Below are 13,740 nucleotides of genomic sequence, written 5' to 3'. Positions count from 1 at the left end.
ACACACACGGCTTGGTTTGATTTGCAAAACTTTTATTTAGGATTTTTCCAGGTATGTTTGTCAGTGAGATTAGCCTATAGCTTTCCTTTCTTTCACTGTCTTTGTCTAATATTGTTATAGAGGTTATATTAATTTTTTTTTTTTTTTGAGATAGAGTCTTGCTTTGTCACCCAAGCTGGAGTGCAGTGGCACGATCTCAGCTCACTGCAGCCTCCTCCTCCCAGGTTCAAGCTATTCTCATGTCTCAGCATCCCGAATAACTGGGATTACAGGCATGTGCCAGCACAGTCGCCTAATTTTTTAAAAAAAATGTTTTTAAATTTTTAGTAGAGATGGGGTTTCGCCATGTTGGTCAGGCTGGTCTCGAACTCCTGGCCTCAAGAGATCCACCCGCCTTGGCTTTCCAAAGTGCTGGGATTACAGGCATGAGCCACTGCGACCAGACTGGGTTATATTAAGTCTTATAAAATAGTTTGAAAGTATATTCTCTTTTCTCTTTTTGAAAGGCATAATTTTTTTTGTTTGTTTGCTTATTTTGTTTTTAGTTTTTTTTTTTTTTTTTTTTTTGAGACGGAGTCTTGCTCTGTTGCCCAGACTGGAGTGCAGTGGCACAATCTCGGCTCACTGCAACCTCTGCCTCCCAGTTTCAAGCAATTCTCCTGCCTCAGCCTCCTGAGTGGCTGGGATTACAGGTACCCACCACCATGCCCGGCTAATTTTTGTATTTTTAGTAGAGACAGGGTTTCTCCATGTTGGCCTCCCCAGGCTGGTCTCGAACTCCTGACCTTGTGATCTGCCCGCCTCGGCCTCCCAAAGTGCTGGGATTACAGACGTAAGCCACCACGCCTGGCCGCTTGTTTTGTTTTTAATGTTGGTTATAACTCTGTATCTAGGTAATAATCTCATGAAGCATTTTTCTGCTATTGGAAGCAATTTGTATAAAACAGTGAGCCTCTCTGCCCCCATTCTTTTACGGGGCTAATTTCTACTCATTCTCCAGTTCTCATCATAAACTTCACATAGTTAGAAAGGGCCTTGCTGTCTCCCCTGCTAGATTAGGTGTCCCTGGTCCACGACTCTCAGCACATTTCATTGTGATGTCTCATTAAATGTTGGTATTCTCAGCTGGGCCCTAAGCTACATGGACCTGTACCACCACTCCTGTACTTAGCACACTGATGTCACAAAATTGGCCACCAATAAATATGGTTGGCCAAATGAGTGAAAGAAACACCGTCAAAATGGGACGTAAGTCAAGTTATCCCCGGATGTGGGCAAACTGGAGTGCCCCGGGAAGGCCTCCTGCTTCAGAACAAAGGAGAAGACAGGAAAAAAGAAGGGCTGCAGCCTAGCTGTGGAAGCAGAGTCCTAGGCAAGGAGGTATCAGTACAGTCCAGGTCCCTCTGTGCAGGAGCCTCTCCTAAAGAGACGGAGCTGTGTCAGCCCCGGGGCCTCATCATCACAGGAGGCAGTGAAGCCTGGGAGTTGTGGCAGATGCAGCAGAGGCGGCCCTGGACACCTGGAGATTCTGGGGTGGTCATCATACCACCTGGGAGCCAGCAGCCATGCAGGGTAATAGGGAAGACAGCAGAGATTTCTGGAGACTGGCTCCCCTCAAAGACAAAGAGAGGAGCTTGGGCAGGACTAGATTTTCCAGCTTTTTGTTTTGTTTTGTTTTTTTGAGACAGAGTCTTGCTCTGTAGCACAGGCCGGAGTGCAGTGGCACAGTCTTGGATCACTGCCAGCTCTGCCTCCCGGGTTTACACCATTCTCCTGCCTCAGCCTCCCAAGTAGCTGGGACTACAGGCGCCCGACACCACGCCCACGCCCAGCTAATTTTTTGTATTTTTAGTAGACAGGGTTTCACCATGTTAGCCAGGATGGTCTCGATCTCCTGACCTCGTGATCTGCCCGCTTCGGCTTCCCAAAGTGCTGGGATTACAGGCGTGAGCCACCGCACCCGGCCTAAGTCACACTTCCAAAATTCCTAAATCCACCCAAGGCACTGATAGCTCAGTGGCTTCTGCAGGGCCCTGGAGAAACTTCCCTCACCAGGTCCTGACCCCTCTGGCTCATGTTAGGTAATCATCTTGTTTAGTCTGCATCTGCACCTTAGTACTAGGAAGTACCTTAGGCAGAGGCACAAGAATTCACTGCTCACTGGAAAGACCAATGCCCCACGTATTCTAGCTTACCGATCAGTCTCGTGTGACTTTGGCTAGCAGCCAGTTCCCGTGAATGTCAATAACCCTGAATATTCTGGCAAATAGAACGTTAAGTCAAATTATCCCTGGATCCTAGTGATAATCATCAGTCCTTAATCCTAGATGATGGCTTGTTCATTTATTCAGTAAACCCTGACTGAGCACCTCCTGGGTGGGAGATCATGGTTGGGTCTGTCCCTGGTATCAGCTTAGACAAATATTTCCATGTGATCCAGATATCTTAATCTATAGAGTGGATCTGAAAGCTGATGACTTAGACCAGCTATTTGCTAAATTTCCTTCCCACTATCTCAAAGGAGAATAGAGTAATGAAGGGAGGAGGTACTTGAAAAGGCCTGATTCAAGCAAGCAGGTTTGACTAAATTATTGGGTGGAGTCACCATCACTACAGCATCCCTCTCTGAGTAAAGCTGGGGCAATCCCAAGACAAGCCTCACAACTGAGTAGGGGCCTCTGGGAGCTGACTCTTCCCTGAGTTGGCCAGCCACCGGCCAGAGCAAGGTCACATTGGCACTTTTTTACTGCCATGCACAGACCTTTCACTTTTTCACTATGAGGGCATTTTACCATATTATCCTTTGAATAAACTACAAGTACATAAGAGCCTTCAACCTCACACAAGCTTGGAAGGTAGGATACCATAATGGTGGGTAAAAGCACGTGCTCTGGAGATAAAGTCTGAGATCAAACCCAGCCTCCAGGGAGTCTCTCTGAACCTATTTTGGTTCAGGGGGCTGCCTGAAAACAACAACAACAACACAAAAAACCCGACCTCCAGCCTTTACGTCTCTGGGTCTCATGGACAAATAGGGTTAATAAGAGTCCTGCAACAAGGCTGGGCGTGGTGGCTCAAGCCTGTAATCCCAGCACTTTGGGAGGCCCAGGTGGGCAGATCATCTGAGGTCAGGACTAGCCTGGCCAACATGGTGAAACCCATCACCAGTGAAAATACAAAATTAGCCTGGCGTAGTGGCACATGCCTGTAGTCCCAGCTACTGGGGAGGCTAAGGTGGGAGAATCGCTTGAACTTGGAGGCGGAGGTTGCAGTGAGCCAAGATGGCGCCATTGCACTCCAGCCTGGGCCACAAGAGTGAAACTCTATCTCAAAAAATAAATAAATAAAAATAAAAATAAAGAGTCCTGCAACAGTTAGGATGCATTCAGATGAAAGCAACAGAAAACTCAGCTAATGATGTCAGCTAATAAAGACATTTAATTGTTTCATATCACAAAAATGTCTGGAGGTCAGCAGCCAGCAAAGCCCCTTAACTATATTATCTAGGACCCAGGGTCTCTTCATCCTGCTCCATCATCCTTGGTGTGCTGGCTTTTGGGCCTTCTGTGTGACGCTCCACTGATATTCTTGACACATGGGAAACATCATCTGCTCTTGGATTTCCCAGATCAATCTGAGGGTATTACTTCTTGGAGGTAGGTGGGGCCCTGTGGTGGTTTGGACTGTTATTCCCAATTCTTTGCTTTTTCCTTATTATTTAATTGTACATCCATCCCCTTTGCTGTGTGACTTGCTTGTGCCAACAGAATGTCAGAGGACAGGATGCAAGCAGATGCTTTAAATGTGCTTTTGTAGTTTGGCTTGGCCTCTTGCACTCCTGGGATCTGACAAGAGAAAGGCAAACTCCAGATATCCATTGCCCCTTCAGCTGTGACCCAGAATAGACACTGGACCAGGACTAAAGGAGTCCTACCAAGCCCTGTCAAGCCCAGCCTGGATTAGACAAACCACAGACAACTCACAAACCCATGAGTATGAAAATAAATAGAGTGGCTTAAGCAATCTCCTGGGGACAGGTACAGGAGGAGAGCTAGGGTCCTTGGGTTCTCAGTGTGTCCTCCAGCTCCTCCAGTTTATGAGTCAGTATGTACTTGGTCACATTCATCCTGCTGGCCTTTGGCTAAAGTCAACATTTAGAGTTTCTCATGGATCTCTTAGCTGGATCTGATCTCATTGGTGCTTCCTGGCTGACTCAACCTCCCTGTGGCTCTTGGTAGCCCAGTGGGCCCCCTGAATCTCCACCATGTCTCCCATTCAGCTCCTAACCAAGTTATGCAAACCACATGCCTCTGTTGCCAGGTCACCCTCTTCCCACTCCACGCCTCATGGCAGGCCCATGGCTCTCAATTCAATACCCATCACTGGCAAAGAGCTGGTAACACAAAACAGACCCTGTCTCCCTGCCAGTGCATCCTGATTTGCCCACTTATCTACAATGGACAAAATTTTGTAGCAGTTTCAGTGATCTCTTCTGTTGTCTGGATGTTTCTGAAGCCATTCCCCCAAGTCCAAGTCATCTCCTTGACTCTCACCTCCCTGCCTGCCTCTTGTTCAAACCCCAAGATGAGAAGTGGTAGGCTTTTCTTTTATTCTTTTCATATCTTATCTTTGGCTTCCTGGCTCTAATTACCACTTCAAAAGACAAGGGTTCCCTTTGGAAACAATCTGTTGAGGTAGGTGTTATTATCCTCATTATGGACATACAGGAAATCAAAGATGAGAGATTAAATTACCTCCTCCTTTGATAGAAACTTGATTCTAGATCTGGCTCTTGATTATGTTAAATAGGAGCTAAATGAATGCAGAAAACGATTTCTTTCTCATAGTACAGTTTTCAAGTCCATTGTCTTGCTGCAAAATCCTATTTTGAATTTCAACAAATGCATATTATCCTTTCCTTCTCTTTATATTTCTTCTGAAACAATCTTAATCTCCTCACAAGCAGATTGATGCCACAACCAAATAAGAAAGAGGTCATTTACTTGCTGAAGGCAAAAGAGAACAGGATAAAAGGAAAAAACACATTAATAGTTTCTTCATACATTATCCATTCCAGCTCCCTGCTTCCACCTGACTTCCCTACTGCAAAGTCTGGAGAATCTTTATCTAGTCCTTTGAGTGTGTGCATGCACATGTGAGAATTTGTGGCTACATGCAAGAGTGTGTGTGCATGCATGTATTAATGAGAGTGTTGAGAAAAGGAACTCTCCATTTTCTTTCTTTTTTTTTTTTTTTTTTTTGGAGACAGAATCTTGCTCTGTTGCCCAGGCTGAAGTGCAGTGAGCTCACTGCAATCTCTACCTCCCAAGTTCAAGGGATTCTCATGCCTCAGCCTCCCGAGTAGCTGGGATTCCAGGCACGCGCCACAACACCTGGCTAATTTTTGTATTTTTAGTAGAGACGGGGTTTCACCATGTTGGTCAGGCTGGTCTTGAACTCCTGACTGCAAGTGATGCACTCGCGTCAGCCTCCCCAAGTGCTGGGATTACAGGCGTGAGCCACTGCGCCTGGTCCATTTTTTCTTTCTTTCTTTTTTTTTTTTTAAACGCCATGAATCTTTGTTTTTTTTTTTTTTTTTTTTTTTTTTTTTTGAGACGGAGTCTGGCTCTGTCGCCCAGGCTGGAGTGCGGTGGCCGGATCTCAGCTCACTGCAAGCTCCGCCTCCCGGGTTTACGCCATTCTCCTGCCTCAGCCTCCCGAGTAGCTGGGACTACAGGCGCCGCCACCTCGCCCGGCTTGGTTTTTTTTTTTTTAGTAGAGACGGGGGAACCGTGTTAGCCAGGATGGCCTTGATCTCCTGACCTCGTGATCCGCCCGCCTCGGCCTCCCAAAGTGCTGGGATTACAGGCTTGAGCCACCGCGCCTGGCCAAAACGCCATGAGTCTTTGAAACTCCAAAGCCAAAAATTCGACCCATTTATAACTGGTATTATACTGTCATTCCTTTCTTTAGGTAATAAAGCCAGAACCCTTGGTTTTTTTCATTGAGATAGGGAACCAGGTTACAAGGATTACCAAACACATAAGATAATAGGTTGATATTTTTAAAACCTTACCTCTCGGCCGGGCGCGGTGGCTCACGCCTGTAATCCCAGCACTTTGGGAGGCCGAGGCGGGCGGATTTCAGGAGATCGAGACCACGGTGAAATCCCATCTCATACTAAAAATACAAAAAATTAGCCGGGCGCGGTGGCGGGCGCCTGTAGTCCCAGCTACTCAGGAGGCTGAGGCAGGAGAATGGCGTAAACCCAGGAGGCGGAGCTTGCAATGAGCCGAGATCGCCCCACTGCACTCCAGCCTGGGCGACAGAGCGAGACTCCGTCTCAAAAAACAAACAAAAAAAAAAAACCTTACCTCTCCAGGATCTAAGTCAGTGGCAATATGGAGGGAAGAGGGGCATTTGGCGGCCCAAACAAACTGCTGCTGAGCTGTCCGGTGCTCTGGCTCCTCCTTCGACTTCTTGGGACCATCACTTTGACAGCAATAAACTCCTAATGCAGGAAAACGAAGCCAGGAGTTTTTAAAGTCTCAGCCATATGCTAAGTGATATGTGATGTACCTTTGTGTACATTATCTCATTTCTTCTCAAAGCAATCCTTCATAGTAGGTATTATCATTTTCACTTTTTTTTTTTTTTTTTTTTTTTTTTTTTTTTGAGACAGGGTCTCATTTTGTCACCCAGGCTAGAGTGCAGTGGAACAATCACTGCAGACTCAAATTCCTGGGCTCCAGTGATCCTCCCACCTCAGCCTCCTGAGTAGCTGGGACCGCAGGTGTGTGCCACCATGCCCAGATAATTTTTAATTTTTTTTGTAGAGATTGGGATCTCATTATGTTGCCCAGGCTGGTCTCAAACTCCCAGCCTCAGGCAATTCTCTTGCCTCTGCTTCCCAGTGTTGGGATTACAGGCATGAGCCACTGCACTTGGCCTCATTCTCATTTTTTAATGATGAGACAGGGTGCACAGGCTGAAAGAGGTAGAATAACTTCCCCAAAGCCCAACATTTAAAACATGAAAGAGCTGGGATTCAAACCCTGCTCCTCGGTGCTGCTAACTTCACCGTCGTTTCTCTACACTGGGTGCCTCTTGAGAGATTGTGCTAGCGCTACACGGAGAGGACTCTATAAAGATGACTACTTTCTTCCTTGTAGGAGTTTTTATTTTATTTTATTTTATTTTTTTGAGACAGGGTCTCACTCTGTGGCCCAGGCTGGGGTGTAGTGGCACGATCTCGGCTCACTGCAGCCTCAACCTCCCTGGGCTCCCATCTTGACCTCCAGAGTAGCTGGAACTATAGGTGCATGCCACCACTCCCAGCTAAATTTTTTTGTATGTTTTAGATACGGGGTTTAGCCGTGTTGCTTAAGCTGGTCTGGAACTCCTGGGCTCAAGCCATCCTCCTGCCTCGGCCTCCCAAAGTGCTGAGATTACAGATGTGAGCCACTGAGTCCGGCCCCTACTTTTATTATTTTTTAATTTTTATTTATTTATTTTTTGAGACGGAGTCTTGCTCTGTCACCCAGACTGGAGTGCAGTGGCGCGATCTCGGCTCACTGCAAGCTCTGCCTCCCAGGTTCACGCCATTCTCCTGCCTCAGCCTCCTGAGTAGCTGGGACTACAGGCGCCCGCCACCATGCCCTGCTAATTTTTTGTTTTTTTAGTAGAGACGGGGTTTCACTGTGTTAGCCAGGATGGTCTCGATCTCCTGACCTTGTGATCCACCCACCTCGGCCTCCCAAAGTGCTGGGATTACAGGTGTGAGCCACCATGCTCGGCCGTCCGGCCACTACTTTTAAAACAAGAATAAGGCCGGGTGCAGTGGCTCATGTCTGTAATCCCAGCACTTTGGGAGGCCAAGGCAGGCGGATCACTTGAGGCCAGGAGTTTGAGATCACCCTAGCCAACATGGTAAAACCCTGTCTCTACTACCAATACAAAAATTAGCTGGGCTGTGGGCGAAGGATTACCTAGGTGCCGAGGCAAGAGACTGAAGGCACAAACTGTTTCAGTATAATAAAGAAAATAGTTAGAATAAGAATAGTCATAAGACAAATTAGATATAGAGATGATCATGGACAATTAGTAATCATTATTATAAACATTATTAATCATTAGCTTTTAATATTACTCTTTGTTGCATTACTAATATAACCTAGGAATAACTGGCGGGTATAGGGTCAGGTACTGAAGGGACATTGTGAGAAGTGACCTTGAAGGCAAGAGGTGAGCCTTCTGTCACGCCCACATAAGGGCCACTTGAGGGCTCCTTGGTCAAGCAGTAATGCCAGTGTCTGGGAAAGTACCTGTTACCTAGCAGACTGCGAAAGGGAGTCTCCTTTCCTTGGAGGAGTCAGGGAACACTCTGCTCCACCAGCTTCTTGTGGAAGGCTGGATATTATCCAGGCCTGCCCGCAGTCATCCAGAGGCCTAAACCCCTCGCTGTGGTGCTGTGCTTCAGTGGTCACACTCCTTGTCCACTTTCGTGCTCCTCCCGTACTCCTGGTTCCTCTTTGAAGATCGTAGTAGATAGCAGTAAAAGAAATAGTGAAAGTCTTAAAATCTTTGATCTTTCTTATAAGTGCAGGGAAGAAAACGCTGAACTATGCTGCCTTCCCTCTCTGCTTCCGCTAGCTAAAACGGAAGGGCCTCCTATCCTGTAATCATGTGACTTGCTTCACCTTGTCAATCACTTAGAAGATTCACCCTCCTTACCTTGCCCCCTTGTCTGGTATGCAATAAATATCAGCGAGCCCAGCCTTTCGGGGCCACTACTGGTCTCCGCGTCTTGGTGGTAGTGGTCCCCCGGGCCCAGCTGCTTTCTCTTTGTCTTGTGTCTTTATTTATTACAACCTCTCATCTCCGCACATGGGGAGCACACCCGCTAAGCCCCGTAGGGCTGGACCCTACACTGGGCACGGTGGTGTGGCAGGCCAGGTCTCAGTAACAACTGTTTCAGTACTGACTGCGTGGTTAAGTTAAACATTAAAAGCCAGTGCCCTTGTACAAAGGCTGGGATGTAACAAAAGCCCATCAGGAGTTTTGCCTAGGCCTTTCCTGGACCTTAAAGCATGACAAAATAATGAAGGAATTCTTAATGGGACCCATTCAGGATTAAACAAGTTTTACTGGGGGGTCTGAGGAAGCTCCCCAGGCCTCCACAAACAAGTTTATTGGGGTCTGAAGGAACTCCTCAAACCTCCATGATTTAGCAGGAGACAAGATAAGGGTAATCACCCCAGCACCTGGACCCATTTAGATTAAGTAAATTCACTGAGGCTCCAGAGGAAGGTCTTCAGGACTTGGACCTTAGTAAAAGAAATTAATCACATGTCTTTAGATGAATGCAAACTTACATGTAGACATATAGCTTAGAAGGTATATAAGCTCTGAAAAACTTTGTAATTTTGAGTTGGTCTGGCGTAATTTCCAGGCCTTCTCTTCGTCACTGGTTACAGAAATAAAAACTCTCTTCCTCCCCAGTTCATCTACATCTTGTTATTGGGCCAAAAGAAATAGCAGCCCAACCCTCAGTTTGGTCTGGGAGCAGCGGCGCATGCCTGTAATCCCAGTTACTTGGGAGGCCGAGGCATGGGAATCGCTTGAACACAGGAGGTGGAAGTTGCAGTGAGCCGAGGTCATGCCACTGCACTCCAGCCTGGGCAACAGAGTGAGACTCTGCCTCAAGAAAATACATACATACATACACACACACACACACACACACACACATACATAAAATGAGTTTACTGGCCAGGTGCAGTGCCTTATGCTTGTAATCCCAGCACTTTGGGAGGCTGAGGTGGGCAGATTGCTTGAGCCTCTGAGATGGATAAAAAAGCCACCGGATCTGGAGGTACTGTTGAGGGCATTTCCACTCTTGTCTTTAGACTTGGGCTTTTATGGCATCATGGTTTGTGATTTATAAGTAAATAAATAAACTTGGGCTTTTAAAGAACAGAACTATGGGCCAGGTGCAGTGGTTCACACCTGTAATTCCAGCACTTTGGGAGGCTGAGGCGGGTGGATCACCTGTGGTCAAGAGTTCAAGGCCGGGCGCGGTGGCTCACGCCTGTAATCCCAGCACATTGGGAGGCCGAGGTGGGCAGACCACAAAGTCAGGATATCGAGACCATCCTGGCTAACACGGTGAAACCCTGTCTCTACTAAAAATACAAAGAAAAAAAAATTAGCTGGGCATGGTGGCGAGTGCCTGTACTGCCAGCTACTCGGGAGGCTGAGGCAGGAGAATGGCATGAACCCGGGAGGTGGAGCTTGCAGTGAGCCGAGATTGCGCCACTGCACTCCAGCCTGGGCAAGAGCGAGACTCTGTCTCAAACAAACAAACAGACCAAAAAAAAAAAAAAAAGAGTTCGAGACCAGCTTGGCTAACATGGTGAAACCCTGTCTGTACTAAAAATACAAAAATCAGCTGGGTTTGATGGTGGGCACCTGTAGTCCCAGCTACTCGGGAGGCTGAGGCAGAAGAATCTCTTGAACCCGGGAGCCGGAGATTGCAGAGAGCCAAGATCGCACTACTGCACTCCAGCCTGGACCACATAGCAAGACTCCGTCTCAAAAAAATAAAAAATAAAATAAAGAATGGAACTATGGGTAAAGAAAAAAAAGTCTAAAGTTAATACTTTCTAAAGATTTTTAAAATTCTAAGATGCATATTTTCTTCCAGACTAACATATACTTTTAGCTACTCTCTCTGTTCAAGTCTAAATGTTGCCAGGTCTTCCTGATGTGTAGAGGAAAAACCTCAAACATCAGTAACTCAGTTTCTTTTCTGGTTTACTTGGGTTATCTATTGCTGTGTAACAAACTGCCCCAGAACTGTTTCTTAAAACAGCAACCACTGTATATTTCGCAAAATGCAGGGTCAGAATTCCACAAGGGCACAGCTTGCCTCTGATCCATGTGATGTCTGCTGGGGATGCAAGGCCCATGACGGCTTCTTAACTTACACGCCTAGAGCCTCAGGTTGGAGAGTTCGAATGGCTAGGGGGTGGCTGGAACTGCTCAACTAGGTCACACGTCTGGGTCTCTCATCCAGACAGAAACCCACCAGACAAGAGATTGTCCAGGACACTTGACAGACACAAAAAAGAAAAAAAGACCTAAAAATACTGATGGGAATTCCCAAGTAACAGCCCAGCTAGGTCACTGTAATGCATGTCACTGACCCATCCATACCCCCTGGGCAGTCCCACTTTAATGTACTTCTGCTGACTTCCGACTGCCAGTGACTGTGGCATGTTGCTTGAAGTGTCTCTTCAAAGCCAGGGAAGGTTACTCTGCCCAGGAACAAGGCAGGCAGAAGTAGTAGGGAATGAATGACCCCAGGAGCAGCTCTCATCCAACAACTGTCAGAATTTGATTTATAAATACCCCAGCTCCCTTGCCCTTGCGTGCAATAACTCTGAGGTGTACGTTTTGCATTCTTCCCAAATGTCCTCTGCAGGATTAAGCCTCAGTCACTCTCAGTCATAGTTAGCATCATGGCTGCCTTAGCTTCCCTGTCTCACATTCCTACTCCCCACCTGTGTTTCCACTGAGCACTCTACTCAAATCCATGTCTTAGGGTCTCTTGGGGGGAACCCAAGCTAAGAAAATCACATTAAAGTCACCAAGTCCCATGCAAGATGAACAAAGCTACTCATCAGCTTTCTATTTTATTTTATTATTTATTTATTTTTTGAGACGGAGTCTTGCTCTGTCAGCTGGGCTGGAATGCAGTGGCGTGATCTCAGCTCACTGCAACCTCTGCCCCCCAGGTTCAAGCCATTCTCCTGCCTCAGCCTCCAGAGTAGCTGGGATTACAGGCACCAGCTACCACATCTGGCCAATTTTTGGATTTTTATTTTATTTATTTATGTCTTTATCTATTTATTTATTTTCGAGATGGAGTCTCGCTCTGTCGCCCAGGCTGGAGTGCAGTTGCAGGATCTCGGCTCACTGCAAGCTCCGCTTCCCGGGTTCAAGTAATTCCCTGCCTCAGCCTCCCGAGTAGCTGGAATTACAGGTGCATGCCACCACGCCCAGCTAATTTTTGTATTTTTAGTAGAGACAGGGTTTCACCATCTTGGACCGGCTGATCGCAAATTCTTGACCTGAAGTGATCCACCCACCTCGGCCTCCCAAAGTACTGGGATTACAGGCTTGAGCACCACGCCCAGCCCTGCTCATCAGCTTTTTAGTGATGTAAGCTTTTTAAAAAATATATGCAGAGGAAGATTACCAGAAATGACAGAAAGACCTCTAACTTGAAATATGGAGATTAAGCAAAACAAAAATAAAAGAATAACTTGGAGAAAATAGAGACTAAACAAAAGGAAGAAAACTTACCAAAATCTATTATTTATATCTTTAAGAGAGTTAAGAAAGGAAATTATAACCATGAAATCAGGAAAAAAATACTATAAAAAAAATCTAGGCCGGGCGCGGTGGCTCAAGCCTGTAATCCCAGCACTTTGGGAGGCCGAGACGGGCGGATCACGAGGTCAGGAGATCGAGACCATCCTGGCTAACACGGTGAAACCCCGTCTCTACTAAACATACAAAAAACTAGCCGGGCGAGGTGGCAAGCGCCTGTAGTCCCAGCTACTCGGGAGGCTGAGGCAGGAGAATGGCGTAAACCCGGGAGGCGGAGCTTGCAGTGAGCAGAGATCCGGCCACCGCACTCCAGCCTGGGTGACAGAGCGAGACTCCGTCTCAAAAAAAAAAAAAAAAAAAAAAAAAAAAAATCTAGAGATAAAACAGAGCTCTTTTTTTTTGAAATGGAGGCTCGCTGTATCGCACAAGCTGGAGTGCAGTGGCGTGATCTTGGCTCACTGCAACTTCCGCCTGCTGGGTTCAAGCAATTCTCCTGCCTGAGCCTCCTGAGTAGCTGGGATTACAGACATGCATCATGATGCCCGGCTAATTTTTTGTATTTTTAGTAGAGACAGGGTTTCACCATATTGGCCAGGCTGGTCTCAAACTCCTGACCTCATCATCTGCCCGCCTCGACCTCCCAAAGTGCTGAGATTATAGGCGTGAGCCACCATGCCCAGCAAAACAGAGCTCTTGATAACTAGAAAAATATGAGCTGGGCACGGTGGCTCATGCCTGTAATCCTAGCATTTTGGGAGGTGGAGGCAGGTGGATCACGAGGTCAAGAGTTCGAGACCAGCCTGGCCAACATGGTGAAACATTGTCTCTGCTAAAAATACAAAAATTAGCCGGTTGTGGTGGCATGCACTTGTAATCCCAGCTACTCAGGAGTCTGAGGCACTAGAATCCCTTGAACCCAGGAGGCAGAGGTTGCAGTGAGCCAAGATCGTGTTACTGAACTCCAGCCTCAGCAACAGAGCGAGACTGTCCAAAAAAAGAAAAAGAGGAGAGGAGAGGAGAAGGGAGGGGAAGGAGGGAAGAGGAGGGGAAGGGCGGGGAGGTTGGTGCAGTGGCTCACACCTGTAATCCCAGCACTTTGGGAGGCCAAGGCGGGCAGAACACAAAGTCAGGAGTTTGAGACCAGCCTGGCCAACATAGTGAAACCATCTGTACTAAAAATACGAAGATTAGCCAGGTGTGGCAGCACACGCCTGTAGTCCCAGCTACTCGGGAGGCTGAAGCGGTAGAATCGCTTGAACCCGGGAAGCAGAGGTTGCAGTGAGCCAAGACTCCAGCCTGGGTGACAGAGTAAGACTCTGTCAAAAAAAAGAAAAGAAAAGAAAA

The 13,740-nt window shown here is 47.0% G+C and overlaps 2 protein-coding genes across 2 annotated transcripts in view; one reads left to right on the top strand and one right to left on the bottom strand.

Moving 5' to 3' along the window:
* KIFC1 (kinesin family member C1) overlaps window positions 1-8,552 on the bottom strand; it is a 52,727-nt gene extending 44,175 nt beyond the window's left edge. Inside the window, exons 1-2 of the mRNA XM_050787594.1 lie at window positions 8,325-8,552; window positions 6,375-6,511 (exon numbers count right to left, since the gene is read on the bottom strand). The gene's annotated coding sequence lies outside the window, so the exon portion shown is untranslated. The remainder of the gene's footprint in view (window positions 1-6,374; window positions 6,512-8,324) is intronic.
* The window catches only part of DAXX (death domain associated protein), a 104,478-nt gene that overhangs the window by 46,525 nt on the left and 44,213 nt on the right, over window positions 1-13,740 (top strand). The window lies entirely within an intron of this gene.

Source organism: Macaca thibetana, chromosome 4, assembly GCF_024542745.1.
Source record: "Macaca thibetana thibetana isolate TM-01 chromosome 4, ASM2454274v1, whole genome shotgun sequence".
Classification (NCBI taxonomy): Eukaryota; Metazoa; Chordata; class Mammalia; order Primates; family Cercopithecidae; genus Macaca; species Macaca thibetana.
Note: the sequence above shows the minus strand (reverse complement) of the source record. Positions and strands in the feature narration are given on the sequence as shown.